Genomic DNA, 14402 nt, shown 5'->3' with positions numbered 1-14402 from the left:
AAATATTCAAAGTCAACACGCCTTATAGGGTGGGAAATTTTAGGTGGGGAGCATTTTGTAGATGGCTATGCCATCATTGATGGGAACCCCATGGCCTTTGAATTTACTGACTGCTTTTTCCACAGCTGTCACCTGCTACAATGAAAAGAAGTGGAACATATTGACAGGGACAATCTACAGCTTTTTGAATGATCTAATGTAGTACAAGATTGATTATTGTGAGAGAGAGGGGTTTGCCATCAGGGCCATTTGGGAGCACGAGGGCAGGACTTTGTTAGAATCAAATGGGGAGCTCACAGGTTACTTAAGCAGAACCCAGATGCCTTTGCCTCTGATGCCTAGGGATGCTGTCTTTTGCGGCGGAGAACTAATGCCATCTGGCATTTTCCTGAGATGCCTAACACACTTCTTGAAAAGTACATGGACACTCCACCTCCAACGAACAGGAAGCCTTGGGCTATCCCACCTGGTGTACTGACAAAGAAAAACAAGACCAATACGTGGCCAATTTCTTCCTAAAAGAAGGCGTATCTTTATACCTAGAGCATATTAAACCCAACCATGCAAAGCGTCAAATTGCAAAATTGTTTCTAAATTCTATGTGAGGTAAATTCAGCCAGAGGATAAACCTCCCTCACACCAGCATCATGAGATACCCTGAAGACCGCTTTGGCTATCTCTTTTCTCCTGCCTATGACATTTCCTCCTGTGACTTTATTGATGATGAGATGGCCTGCATGTCTTGGAGGCATGCTGAAGAGCATTGCACACTCTCAGGCAACACAAATATCTTTATAGCCTGTTTCACCACCATGTGTGCATGCCTAGAGCTATATGAACTGTTGGCTTGCAAGACTGGTGCCTATACCACGACACAGACTCTGTGATATTTGTGAACTACAAAGGAGACTGGAAGCCTCCACTAGGCAATTATTTAGGTGAGCTCACAAGTGAGATCCCACCAGATGAACACATCATGGAGTTTGTCAGCAGGCCTGAAAAACCTATGGGGATAAGCTGTTGAGAGGAAAGGCCTGCTTAAAGGTCAGAGTGATTTACCCTGAATATGGACAACTGTTCAAGTCAGCTTGAGAGATCTCATTCTTGATTATGGAGCAAACCCTGTTGGGGACAACCCTAAAACCACTGCAGTACCGCAGAGCTCTGTTGTCAGGACCAAACGGCAGTGGACATTCAAAACCAAGACTATTAAGAAAACATAGAAAGTCATTTATGACAAAAGGGCTCTTACAGAAAACTTTAAGTCCCTCCCCCCAGTTTTTGAACATGGATATGTACTGGAAGCACCTCCTTTTCTGTGATTCTTGCAGGGCCTAGTAACTGGGGTAAAAGCTACTTTATTTAACAAAACAAAACAACAAAAACCGTTCTGGATAATACTGACAGCCTGTTCTCTGTTATGCCTGGGAATATCATGTGGTGCCATAGCTGTTGGCAACCTTTGTATAAAGAACTTCTTTGTAAATATCCTTTTATCAAATCTGTGGAGGGACTGCTGGACAGTCTTAATGGTGACTGCTTGTTTCCTCCGAATAAAGTAAATATGGTTGTGGTGGATGATTTGATGGACTCTGCTTGTGAGAGTGGTAAAATAGAGAGAGCCTTTACCGAGTATGTATATCACAGGAATCTTGGCATTGTGTATATAGTTCAGAATGTTTTCTGTCGGGGGGGGTGGGGGGAGTGTCACACCATTCCCCTCAACACAAAGGACATAGTTCTATAGGATTAAACTACAGGTGCTAGCCCTGGCGAGGCAGATGGACCTGTGCAAGGCCCAGTTTTTTCTAGAAGCTTTTGAGGATGCCACTAAAAAACCTTATGGATATCTGGCGATAGACTTAAACACTTCTACCCCAGACACTTTTAGATTAAGAACTGGGCTTTTCCCTCCCAACCAGCTGGTAGTTTATGCTTTGAAAAAAGCAGTGGCTAGACATAAAATGAGATGATGTAGCAGCGGGTTCTTTTTTAGCTCCTGAGCCCGAGGAAGGGGAATATGTCTAACTACATGAAGAGAAATTTGGTGCTATTAAAACTGCTTATTCAATCCTCCCCCCAGCAGAGGGAAGCTATTAGGGTTGTGCAAAGTGGGCCCTATTCAATTCAGATTCAGCCCAAAATCAGGGACAGGGATTCGATTAATTGATCTGAATCACTGTCCCTGATTTGATTCAGCTGAATCTGAATCTGAAGATTCGATGCTGATTCGGACACAGACGCAGCTTTAAATATTTTTTTCTACATACTTCGAGGTACCAGCATGGCTTGTGAATGCTACAGTGGTGGGGTGGATGGAGCGTCCCACGGGAATGCTGGGGTGGGGCCTCCACATGCTCAGCAGCAAACCCGGAAGTGGACCAGAAGTACTTCTGGTCCACTTCTGGGTCCGCCGCCAAGCATGTTGGGGGTCCCCTGCACCCCCTGGTTTAGTGATCAACTGCAGGGGGACCCTGGGTGCCCCCCAGACCCAAGAGGCACCAGTCGCTGAGCTGGGGGGCATGTGAGGTGCCCCCACCACGCGCTGCCCCGTGGACCCAGAAGTGGACTGGAAGTGCTTCTGGTCAACTTCTGAGTCTGCTGCCGAGCACGTTGTGGAGCCCCTGCACTTCTTTGGGATGCTCCATGCACTCCAGCATTGCAGTGTTCACAAGCCACCTGCTACCTGGAGGTATGTAGGAAAAACATTTAAAGCTGTCTCTATGTCCGAATCACCAAATCTTTCCAAATCGATTTGAAGGGTTCCAACTCGATTTGGAGAGATTAAAGGGTCCTCTGATTTGATTTGGATTTGGAGATTTGGCCACCTAATGGAGCCAAAACTTTGCCAAATCACATAACGGACCAAAGCTTTGCAGTCTTAGAAGCTATACTCTGCTCAGCCTCTGAGGATATGGTAGTGGCCATTTCAGAAATTGCTCTTAACACCTTAAAAGGAAACATCCCTTTGACACCCCATGAAATCTGTGTACTGAAAAAGAGATGCAGAATCTTAAACCCACCCAACTGTTTTACCAGCTGTTTCTTTTTTTATCAGACCCCTGTTAAGTTTTGCCATCCCTCTGATCCACGGAACTTTTGACTAAGGGGTGATGGAGCATGCAGAAAAAATGTACCTGGTGCCCAGTCACCAGCTGGAGCAATTAAGGTCTTCACCACCTCCTCAGGAAAATATAAGACCTGAGGTGACCCACTTATTGGATCCTGAAATGAGGGACATTTTCCAAAGGCAGGCTTTAGACAAATATGATAAAGCTAAACTGTATGATGCTGTGCTTCAAAAATACCTGATGCATGTGAAGCAGGGTGACCAATTAACCCTATTCATGCCAGAATAGAATCCCCTAGAAATGCCAATGAATCCTGACCCCACTGTTCAGGAAGTTCTGGATAATGTGTCCTCCCAATACAGGAAAAATGGTAAAGTGTTGCTCAGCAGATTGAGACAGCACAAGCATATTTCTTTTTGGGATGAACAAGGGAGTTTTGTATACAAAGGAATGCTTATCAAGAGTTCTAACATGCTCAACTTAGTCTGGGAGGCCCTTCAGACTCGCACCACTTCTAGCAAACATCCACCTAAAGGTTGGGATATCTTTATGAAAGATGGCTGAGCTGAATGTACATTCATGGCCGAGCTGAACGTACAGCCTTCTGTTCTGGGTAATGCTGAAACTAGGGAACATCTGGAACACTGGAAAACCTCTGCCATAGGCCAAGAAATGCCCAATGCAGGTAACATTCTTATTTAAAAAAGAACATAATACTTTGAGGAAACAGACTGCTGTTTTTGGGGGGTGACCGTATGAATTAAAAAAAAACTCCCCATGGTTCTGATTTGCCAGATAAATTGCCAGCCAGTGTTCTCCAGGCTGATTATGCGGGTGCATGTTGACCACTAGGCTCGGGGGTCTTCAAGACCACTAAGCCTTAGGGAGCAGTCACAGGGGAACACATCTAAGAAACCCTCTTTCGTGTAAGGGTCTATGGATAAAGCCCAGGAGCACTGTTTGCTGTCCATTGTCACATATAGTTGAACAGGATGTTTCTCTGCTGATTTTTCTTGATAATGTTGTCAAAGACCCTATACACGATCATGTTGACAAAGATAGGCAAAGCACTAGCAAAGCTTATTTCTGCTCTTAGGTTCCTGGTATTAATCAGGGAATAATGGTCAGCACATTCCTAGTTAGATAGGTCAAAAGCAAGCAAGGTGTATTCCCAGGCAAACTCCTTACTGTTGATCAATAGGGAACGATCTTTCATATGCTTACCAGCAGTCTGCATCAGATGCATCTATTCTTTGACTCGGTTACCATTCTCAAAATCTGGTTGTACTGGTTTCGCTGGAATTTGTTCTCCATCAGCATACAGGGCAACAAAATTAATACTGTAATGTTTAATGTTGAACGGATTCTTAGCATAGTTCCCACTAAAGGTAGTGTTATCCATGGACCCTGTAGCAGGGCACTAAGGTCCCTGCTACTTGGAGAGCCGGGATAACTCCTCAGGTGTCGGTGGCTCGGGCAACTAGAGGGAACTAGTGACCCATACCTGGCTGGTCAGCTGACCGGAAGGGGCAGGGCCTGGCTCCTATATAAACTCCAGGGCTGGGACCAGGGGGAGAGTTCCTTGCTGACCGTCAAAGGGAGAAGGAGCTCTGCCGGAACGAGTATAGAGTAGAGGCCTGAATACATGAGCGGCTTGAGATGGTGAGAGATGGAGCACCCCTGGTGTGGTGGGAAGCATGTTGGAGCCAGAGGTCTGAGATTTATGTTATAGCCTAGGGGCTTATGCTTTGTGTTTGCTGTTTGTAACTGGTGGTTTGGGTGAGACTATTAGGGGAAGGAGGAGGTCTCATAGGGGACCCCAGCACCAGCAAGGGCACAGCATTCGGGGTGCACTGACCCCAGCCCCAGAGCAGGGGCAGCACTGTGAGAGGCCCCAGAGAAAAGGGCAACAACCAACATAAGTCCCAAAGGGTAGTATTGAGAGTGTGCTGACCCTGAGCGCCAAAAAGAGCACAGCAGTGGGAGTGTGCCAACCCTGAGCGCCCGGTAAGGCAAAACCAGAAAAGGTTGTGTGGAACCGGAATGCCCAAGAAGGCATGGTGAGGAGACAGGGTTGCGGAGAGTCCAAGCGCCCGGCGGGGTGCCGTCGAGAGACAGGGCTGCGGAGAGCCCGAGCACCAGTGCCCGGCGGGGCACCGTCGAGAGACAGGGCTGCGGAGAGCCCGAGCGCCCGGCGGGGCGCCATCGAGAGACAGGGCTGTACGAGACCAGAGACCGAAGATCGTCCGTTCCATCTGAAAGGCTTGGGGTGTGGTACAGGGGTGGTTGGAGCCACACATAGCCCATAAGGCTGGGGTGCATGGAACACCCAATACAGGAATGGGACTAGTGATAACAGGAGAACCGTGGCCCAAGTGGACGAAAGGCAGCCTCCCTATAAAATATATATGACATCAAAGTTGTGGTGGGCAAGAATTTGAGGGTGCTTGAAGGCAGCTTGGTACAGTAAAAGAGGCGTCAGGGGAGAGCACGGCGACCCAAGGACGCCCTCCTGTTACAGACCCGATGACGACTAGCTTGGGTAACTGTCCCAAAAACAGATTCTCCTGATTACTGACCCAGCTGCCAGAAGGGATGCTAAATACTTTCAAACCCACACAGTCTATGGGGTATTCAGTTGGATGCCCAGGGCCTCCTCCACTTTCTTCACAAAAAGTGAGGAATATGTAATTAGTAGCTTACAGTGTTCAACTGCTAGGGCACCCAGCAAACGGAAGGAGTCTTTACTGCAAGTCAGTTTAATATTCATGTCCATGCCATTCAACAAAAAATTTTCTTGAAAAAAAACAAATCACTGTGGAGGTGGCCTAGCAGCTCTATCTTTCTGCTCTGGGCACTCAGGTTTGCCTGTCTCCTAAACCCTTGATTATCGCCATCCAGTACAACCATTTCATGTTGTCCAGGGGTGTCTTTGTAAAACACACCAGCTGAAAACTCAGTGGTGAGGGTGTCATCACTGTAGTTGAGCACCAATTCAATGAAGGCTCAGTAAGGGTAACAGTTGTTGCTCTAGCTTATGAGACAATCTCCCAGAGTGATATCCAACTGGCTGAAAATAGAGGCCAGTGGGTAATTCACCAGCCCCACTGTAGCCCCATCGTCAAGAACAGTTTTATTGCCTTTTACAGTCTTGCAACAAAGGTACAATAACTTGTTGCTCAAATCCATATAATCTTCGTCATTCCTGGCAATGAAGAAATCAAGGGGGGCAGATTCCATAATAGCCAATAGTGGGGGGATCTCAATGTACAGACTTTTCTCAATGCTGGTCTGTGAGGGGGCTACTTGAAATGCATCCAGTTCAGATTTAGTACACTCTTCAGACCTACCATGAACAAAAGCCATGTCAGTTAACATATTTATTTTTCTTCCAGGAGTGTGCCCTCCTTTCTCCTAGATGGCTGCTTCTCGGTCTTTCGCGTATACCTGACCTGGTGTCTTAGCTTCTTTCTTTTAAGGGGTTGGGGGCATGATGCATCTCTTTCTTTTAAGGTTCCTTCTTTTAATATACATAAGACCAGACCCATCCTGCTTTGCTGACCTGCCCACATTATTCAAAACAGCTTGGGAGATGTGGTCAAAAACATCTTGGGCTGTTTTCAGCTGCATTTTTAATGTGGGGATTAATAATCTCCAAACCCCTTTTGAAAAGCAGGATGGCTTTTCTAAAGAGGCTGCAGAATATGCCCCCCACACCAGGCCTGTACATCACGAGCATCCCCTGATAACTGGGGAGACCAGACCTTGCCTGGGCTTCATAATAATTTCTGTACAAGGTAGGGTCCCCATAATTTTTACCATCACCATTGTGCTTTTTCTTATTTTAAAACCCCAAAGTCCTCCTGGGGCACAGGTGAAGTTGAACTATCACTTTGCCAAAGTAAAATGAGACATGTCTTGTTCTGATCCATCTTTATTTCAATGCTGATTGTGTCAATGTGATGTTGATTCATGGGGACATAATACGGATTGTCGACAAGCTGATGTTCAACAATGTCCATGTACAGATACAATCAATTGAATCCTTCTTGTTTTAAAGTAGCCGTCGCACACTGTTTTCTACACTCAGGGAGAGGTTGAGGCATTCACATCAACTGGCCTGGCATGAATAGTTCTGTGAAAGCTGTGGTTATAACTCTTTAGAAACTCTGGTAATGCATCCATGTAGTGAAAGGTGTGGGCTGTAAAATACCTCCACATATTTGATTATAATGTTCTGTTAAACCACTCTGCAACTGCGGCCTTCACATCATTATTTGTAACCAAATGGTGGATATTATACTGCATTAGCAGTTTGCTTAAAGACTTATTTAAAAATTCTTTCCCCCAGTCGGCCTGTAGATTTGAGACGCACAACCCGCTGAGAAAATGCTTTTAAAGGCCTTGGATATTTCATCCACCAACTTGCCTTTTAGTCCCAAGGCCCAGGCATGCTTGGATAATATGTTTATCACTCTTAAGATGTACTTAAATCCACTGTTGTGTTTGGAGAACTGTTGCATATCCACCAAATCTGCCTGCTATTGTGCATCAACATCTGAAAAAACAGTCTTGTTTCTTTTAAAATGTCTTCTCGCCGACTTGTGTAGGGTGCAAGCATCCTGATCTGAAAGCCAGGTAGTCACTTGGCTTCTGTTCAGATTCTTATTCCAGCCTTTGGCTGCCTGAAAAAATGAGCTCACCCCACGAAAACTCCCCACTGCCCCAGGAGTGTAATCAATTTCCTTTAAGAAAGCCTCCCATGTAGACATGGCTGGTAACCATGGTACCCTCCTTGTCTGGCCATACGCATGTTGACAACAAATTTAAACAGTGGCAAAACAGGATTTATTAATCAGGTAAAGAAAAGCAGCACATACAGGATTATACAGCCATGTCTTGAACTCTTCTCTTTTAGATGCACAGAAAATCCTTCCCTGAACAGAGCTACTCCATGACCTCCACAGGTTCATACCCTAACTCCGTAACCTCCATAAGTTTATACGCCTGCTCCAGGGGCTTTGGAGACTCAGACAAAACTGATACATTCACTGTCAGCCTTGTCTTGAACTCCTCTCTTTTAGACATGAACAAAACCCGTTCACGCAAGAGAATTTTATTCTCACAGGTCTACCAACGCGTAGGTTTTGAAAGCTCTTTATAAAGGTATCATCTACCCGCAAAGAGATTATATAGTTAACACAGACCCACCCTGTTACTATAGAAATCTTCTCCCTCCAAAATAAAATTTAGATTAGTTACCTCAGCAGAGCCCTTAGGGTTTAGCTTGTCTGCCACTTCCATGCTCTCTGCTAGTGACTCTGATGCGGTCTGTTGGGGGTCTGCCATGGTCCCCGGGTCTGTTTTGGGAGTCTGGGAATCTGTCTCAGCCATCTATAGTGCTGCCGAGAGATGTCTGAACAGTGTCTGAGGCTTCCAAAGTGTAAGAATTCGTATTTGCTTCTGTCTGTATTAGCGTGGTCTCAGAAAACACGTGGCCTGGTTTGGAGTGTTTCCCAACAGGATTTAGAAAAGAAGCAGACCAGGGACTTCCAGCCTTTATCCCACTCCCTATACTTGCCCTGATTGGTTTGGTGCTGTTCTCGGGTGAGGTCCAATGCCCCTGAAATCCCCCCACCCCACAGATTGGTTGAGGGGGGCAGGGGAAGTTGTTAAAGGGTCATAACCCCTTGCTTCCTGATACCCCGTGCCTGTGCCTCACAGCCTAGGGGGGTCCCAAGGTGGGTCGTGTAGCTTGAGGGGCGGTGTTTCCCAGTCAAGGAGCGAACTTTCTGATGTCACAGGGGCATGTGATTGGAACAGGGTGTCCTGGGATGTATCATACTGGCCAAGATGGCCGTCAAGATGGCAGCCAGGGGTTGGGCCTCATGAGGTCATTGGGTCATGTGATGGGGTGAGGTTTCCTGTTTCAGGGCCAGAAACACCCCAAATGGAGTACTTCTGGGGGAAGGGGCAGGGTTTCTGGTGGCAAAGGTCCAGGGTTAGGGGTGGGACTTCTGGTACCAATACGGTGGCCAGGGGGTGGGGCAAAGGGCAGGGCACCTGGCAGGGGGTGGGCCTTGTCAGTTTGACAAGATGTACACCCATACACTACTCAGAGTAGAGATCACCAGAAGGTGGAGGAGGGGGACATGCCTTGGAGCATGCAGGGGAAGGGAAGGAGAGCAGGAAGTGATTTACTTCTGAGGCTTAAAGTCTCCAGCTGCTGTGTTTGAGACATGGTCTGCCCACCAGGAGGGAGGAAGGGGGCTGGGAGGGGGGAAGCGGGGCAGGAGTGCAACCACACCCAAAATACTGGTTGCTTCTCCCTGGTCCAGGGGGAATAGTTGGGGGGAGGAGGGGTTTGAGGAAGTAAAAATAACCTGGTCAGGGTCAGGGGTTGTAGAAACAGAACAGCTTCAGGGCTGTGGTGAGTGGCTGGGCATTTCCAGCCCCAGAACCGTGCCATGAATGGGTACGGGCATTTGCAGAATTGGGTTAACTCAGTGGTTCTCACCATTTTTTAGACTCAGAGCACCCCTCAGAAAGTGCCAGCTCTTAGTTTTCCCATTGCATTCTGGTTGAGCATTGGTGGGTTAATCCTTTCTCTGTGTAAAGTTAGATCACCTCCGGATGTAATCTAAAGTTAGTTTGGGCAGACCATTTTTTGGTGCGTGATTTTAAACCCTGAAAATGCTTACAGGCCAATGTCAATTTGTAACAGTGGAGTTTTCCCAAAGCCTGAAGTTCGGTCTCTGCACATTGTGACGGTGGTAGGTATTGTAGGACTTGCTGCCGCTGCCCTGAGCTCGTCTGCCTACAGATGGTGACAGGGAGGACCTTGGCTTTGGATCACCTGGTCTACCAGGTCTTATGTTTTCTCTCTTGCCATGACTTTGATGACGTATATTCCCAGGAGGCGCTGCCCGTGGTGATCCTAGTCTTGATCCCTGTTTCTTCTGTGGGGCTCCAAACCTCCCCTTTACCCCAGCCTAGCCTCTCCAGATGGTGCTCACCACATTTTTCTGCAGCCAGGTCGCAGTGCTGCCTGTTGTGGTCTTATTTGGCCCCCTACCCCAGAGTGACCTTTGGTCTCTATTAGGTACACCCTTCCAGGGCTGGTCTTGGCCTGTGCTCAAAATCAAAAGAAACAGAAAAAAACCCAAAGAAAACCCCGGCTGCTCTCAGACTTCTTGTCGGGTTCCATCTATGTCCCCTTTACCCGGGATCAAGTTCTCAAGATCCCAATCGCAATGATGAAGACAAAATCCCTTAGTCCAGTCTTTGTTATGCACCAGCCTGCCCTGCACCCCTGTGAACATTCACAGTCTCATTGGAGCCTCCCCCATGTGCAGGACGGCTCCTCCTGCAACAGTAGTTTTCCCTCAGGCCCTCCTTTGGATCCTCTGTTGAAAACTCCACTCTGGAGGTTATCACAGACCTTGTGGACTCCCTCTCTCTGGATCCTCAGCTGATGCTTGGCTCTGGAGATTACTACCAGCCATGTGTGTGCAGGCTTCTGCCTCCCTCCTGCTCAGGGTCACTCCCGCAGCCCTTGCCTGCCAGGATGCTCAGTCGCTCCCCTTTCCCTGCGGCCTGCAGGGGACTGACCCCTCTCTGCCCCTCTCCGGGGCCGGAAATACCTTTGGGCAGCCTCCCTCCTCCAATCCTCAGTGAGAGGCTGCTCTGGAAGTGGGGGGGGGATTTTCCTTCCCTTCCAGTCTCCAGCTGCAGCCCTGCTGGCCCTCCATGCAGTGAGTTTTGTCTCACTCCTTCACACACATCCTGTGATAAGACTCCACCTTTTCAATACTAAGCAACATAGCAGTTAGCTCAAGTGTAAACTCTATTCAGGATTTATAAACCAGGCATCCTTCCAAAAAGGTACAGATTTGCTGTATGCCAGCTGTTCCATGTCTACAGGCCCACTCTTGACCTCTGAGGTGAAAATTTACACTGCAGTTCCCAGAGATGTGGGTTTTCCAGAAAATTTTCCACTGCTGTAAATACAGCATGATCTGATTTAGCATGTGTATTTGATTTATATTTAGTAGACAAAACTAAAAAAGTACCCCATGTTAATTTTATATCCCAATAGCCACAAGTATTTAAACTGAAATATTTGATTAGAAAAAAAAATACATCCCACTTCATGCGGTTTAAATGTTATATTCGAACAAATTCAAAGCTTTATGTGGACAGAAATTATTTTTATTGGAAGACTTGTAAAAATGTAAAGATGATACACAATAGCACGTACTTCCCTTACATTGTTTGTTTAAATTTAAAGAAAAAAGACAAAGGCACTGAAAACTGTTGACACACTAATTTTAGCACACCCAAAGAGCTGTGCATGCCATGCTGTTCGTTTTCCACTTATCTACTGCAACAGAGTTTACCTCTCTTCCTCTGAGGTCATTGTGGCATCTCCAGTTTCACTGTCACTACCTGTAGAATCACTTGCACTACTTATTCGTTCCATTTCAGAATCAGATTGAGGCAAATCTGATTTGAAACTACTTGAACCATGTTCTCTTTTGCTAAAGGATAGTTTTACCAATGAGTCTATGGGCAAGGTCAACTTATCATCACGCTGCATCTTCTTCACCACTTGCAAATATAGCTCAAGCTAATATCTCATCTGCTTTTTCTTGATCTTCTTTTGACATTTTGTCCACAAAACTTGATAAAAAAGCTTGACTGTCTTGAGCAGCCCCTCATGGTGGATTGCATATCTGGTGACAGTGATCTTGACAGTGAGGATCCTGCTTCTTCTTCCCCCAGACCTGGCAGCTCAACATTTTCATTTTACATTGTTTGCAAATCTGCTATCTCACTTGAGCTACCAAGTTCCTGTAACAAAAGGAGGAAAATATGTTTATTTTAGCCTAGTCTAGTCTGACCTCATCCATCAGAAGGAGAAGGAGAATTGGCAGGGTGACTTCATCCATCAGAAGGAGGAGGCGAATTGGCAGGAAGGTTGCTTCCCCCTCCCTGCCAGAAAAAAGCACTCTGCTGCTCAACTTACTATTCAGTTGTCCTGGGACTGCAGAGCCAAAAGAAAGTATAGTCTGGCCTCTGCCATCGGCCAGAGGACTAAGCTCGCTCTGCTGGGTTGAAATAGTTAACTATTTATCTATTATGTAATTTAAAAATATATATTTTAAAACCTAAGCCACTTCAGGTGCTTAGTGCAAGCAGAAAAGCAGGATACAAACATTTTAAATAAATAAACAAATAAATAAACGTCCAGAATTTCATTAACTTTTAAAAATTATAACGTTTTAAAACAACACAGATGCTAGTCTGTACTGTGTATTGTTTCACATATTAATTTGTTTACTTACATAGGATTCCTGAAGTAGACTTTTCTCAGATGGTGTTCCACCACTTGGTTGTATTAGCTTTCTGTATATGACTTGTTCTCTTTCAGGACAGTTTCTACATGTTATTAAATGTTTCTTCATTCTTCCTGCATTGTTAGCATACTGCTGCCCACAATATTTACATCTACCAACTTCCTTCCTTCAGTGGCTTGAACTTCACTATAATGATGCCACACACTAATTTTTTTTTTCTGATTAAGCATTATTATGACTATGTCAAACCAAAAGCACAAAAAACCTAACAGATCTTATGCAAACACTTCCAACTTCCCCAACTCAAGAAAAGAAATGAGACCGTGCTCTGTGTTTGCTGAACTGAAAATGAAATAAAAATTAATCACAGTTTTAGTTTCAGTTTTGCTTTCTCATCTCAGACTGCAAGTGAGAAGAATTTTAGCTTTGGTTGTGATTTAACCTGCACAGCCAATTAGTTAAATTCATAACTTGATTTTTTATTTGGATTATTATGTGAGTGTTTTTACCCTCCTGTTTACAAATCAATAAAACATATTTGTACTCTCTCTCTCACTACCTAGGGATCATCACCTGAAAAACATTAATTACAACTTTGAAACTGCCAAGCTTGCCTAATATTGTATTGGCATCCATTAATTGTTACTAATGAATTTTATGAAACAATGAAGTTTTAGAAATGGAAAAACTTCCCACGGAAAAATTAAGCACTGGAAAATTTTCTGCCCCACATCTCTGGCAGTTCCTTGTGTCAGTCAGCCTATGGACACTTACCACGGAACAACTGATGCAGAACAGTTCTGTGCCTCTTTTTAACTTGCTATGTTTTGCCCATTCTTTCTATTCTGGGCCCCGTTTCTGAATCTTTTAAGTATGAACTCTAGGCTCTGGACTTCACTTCTGGGGCAGATCCCTGTAAGTTAACAGTTGCAGTTCCTGATATTACAAGTTTTTCTTTGTGTTTTTTTTCTTTTTCCTTTTTTTGTGGTTTCAGCTCTTACATAAGGAAGCCTGATAACTTTAAATCAGTGTAAAAAGGAACCAGTACACAGACAACACTAAAAAACTTCTTGTTGTCATTAGGCTGCTACAGACATGAAACAAAAATAGTGCTTTGCTTTACTTTCAGCTTGGCACACCCCCATGCCAAGCACAGCGCATTCCCAGAAGAGGCATCACATTAGTTTGAGCCAGCTTGCCCAACATCTATATAGATTGCATGCTTCAGAGGGGCTTTTTGGCACTTTTAGCTAATAGCTGATTGAATCAGCTTTAGATAAAAACACCAAAAAGCCCTGCTGAAGTGCGTCACTTATATAGATGCTGGGTCGAACTGATGCACTTGCTCTTCTGGTAAAGCATGTTTTTTGGGGGGGATTGGGAGCAGTAGAGCTTCATGTCTGTTGCCTTAGAAACTTAAGGGACAGAATCTCAGACTGGGTTAATTGTCATACCTCTTGCTTTCAAGATCTAGTCTCAAGTCTCATTGAAAAGTCAATAGGACTGAGTCAATTAGCTGCTCTTAAACTTTGCACCCCACATCCTTTGAGTAAACGTGAGAAGATTCATTTGCTTCAGGGGAATTTTGCTTCAGTAATAGTTGAATAAAGAGCCAACACAAGACCTCAGGACTTCTCTTCATAAAAGCAAGCTTCTTAAAAATGAGAGCTCTAGGGACAAATCCTGCAGCTGTATTCACTTTTGACTTTAATGTTGTTTTTCCTGACTAAAGGCTGCAGTCATAGTGAATGTGGTGCAATGAAGGAAGAGAAAATGCACATGAGAACAACGTTGCTGGACAATATGAGGACTAGCACTTTGTGACTGAGTGATTATTGATATTACAGTATAACCTCGTAAATCCAGATATCAAAAATCCGGAATTCTTGAAAATCTGGCATTCTTAAAAAATACACTATATTGGGGAGTAGCGGCAGCCAGTCCCAAAACAGCGGGGGGGGGGAAAAGTACC

This window comes from Alligator sinensis, unplaced genomic scaffold (assembly GCF_000455745.1).
Source record: "Alligator sinensis unplaced genomic scaffold, ASM45574v1 scaffold851_1, whole genome shotgun sequence".
Lineage (NCBI taxonomy): Eukaryota > Metazoa > Chordata > Crocodylia > Alligatoridae > Alligator > Alligator sinensis.
The sequence above is the reverse complement of the archived record's forward strand: the minus strand, read 5'-3'. Positions refer to the sequence as shown.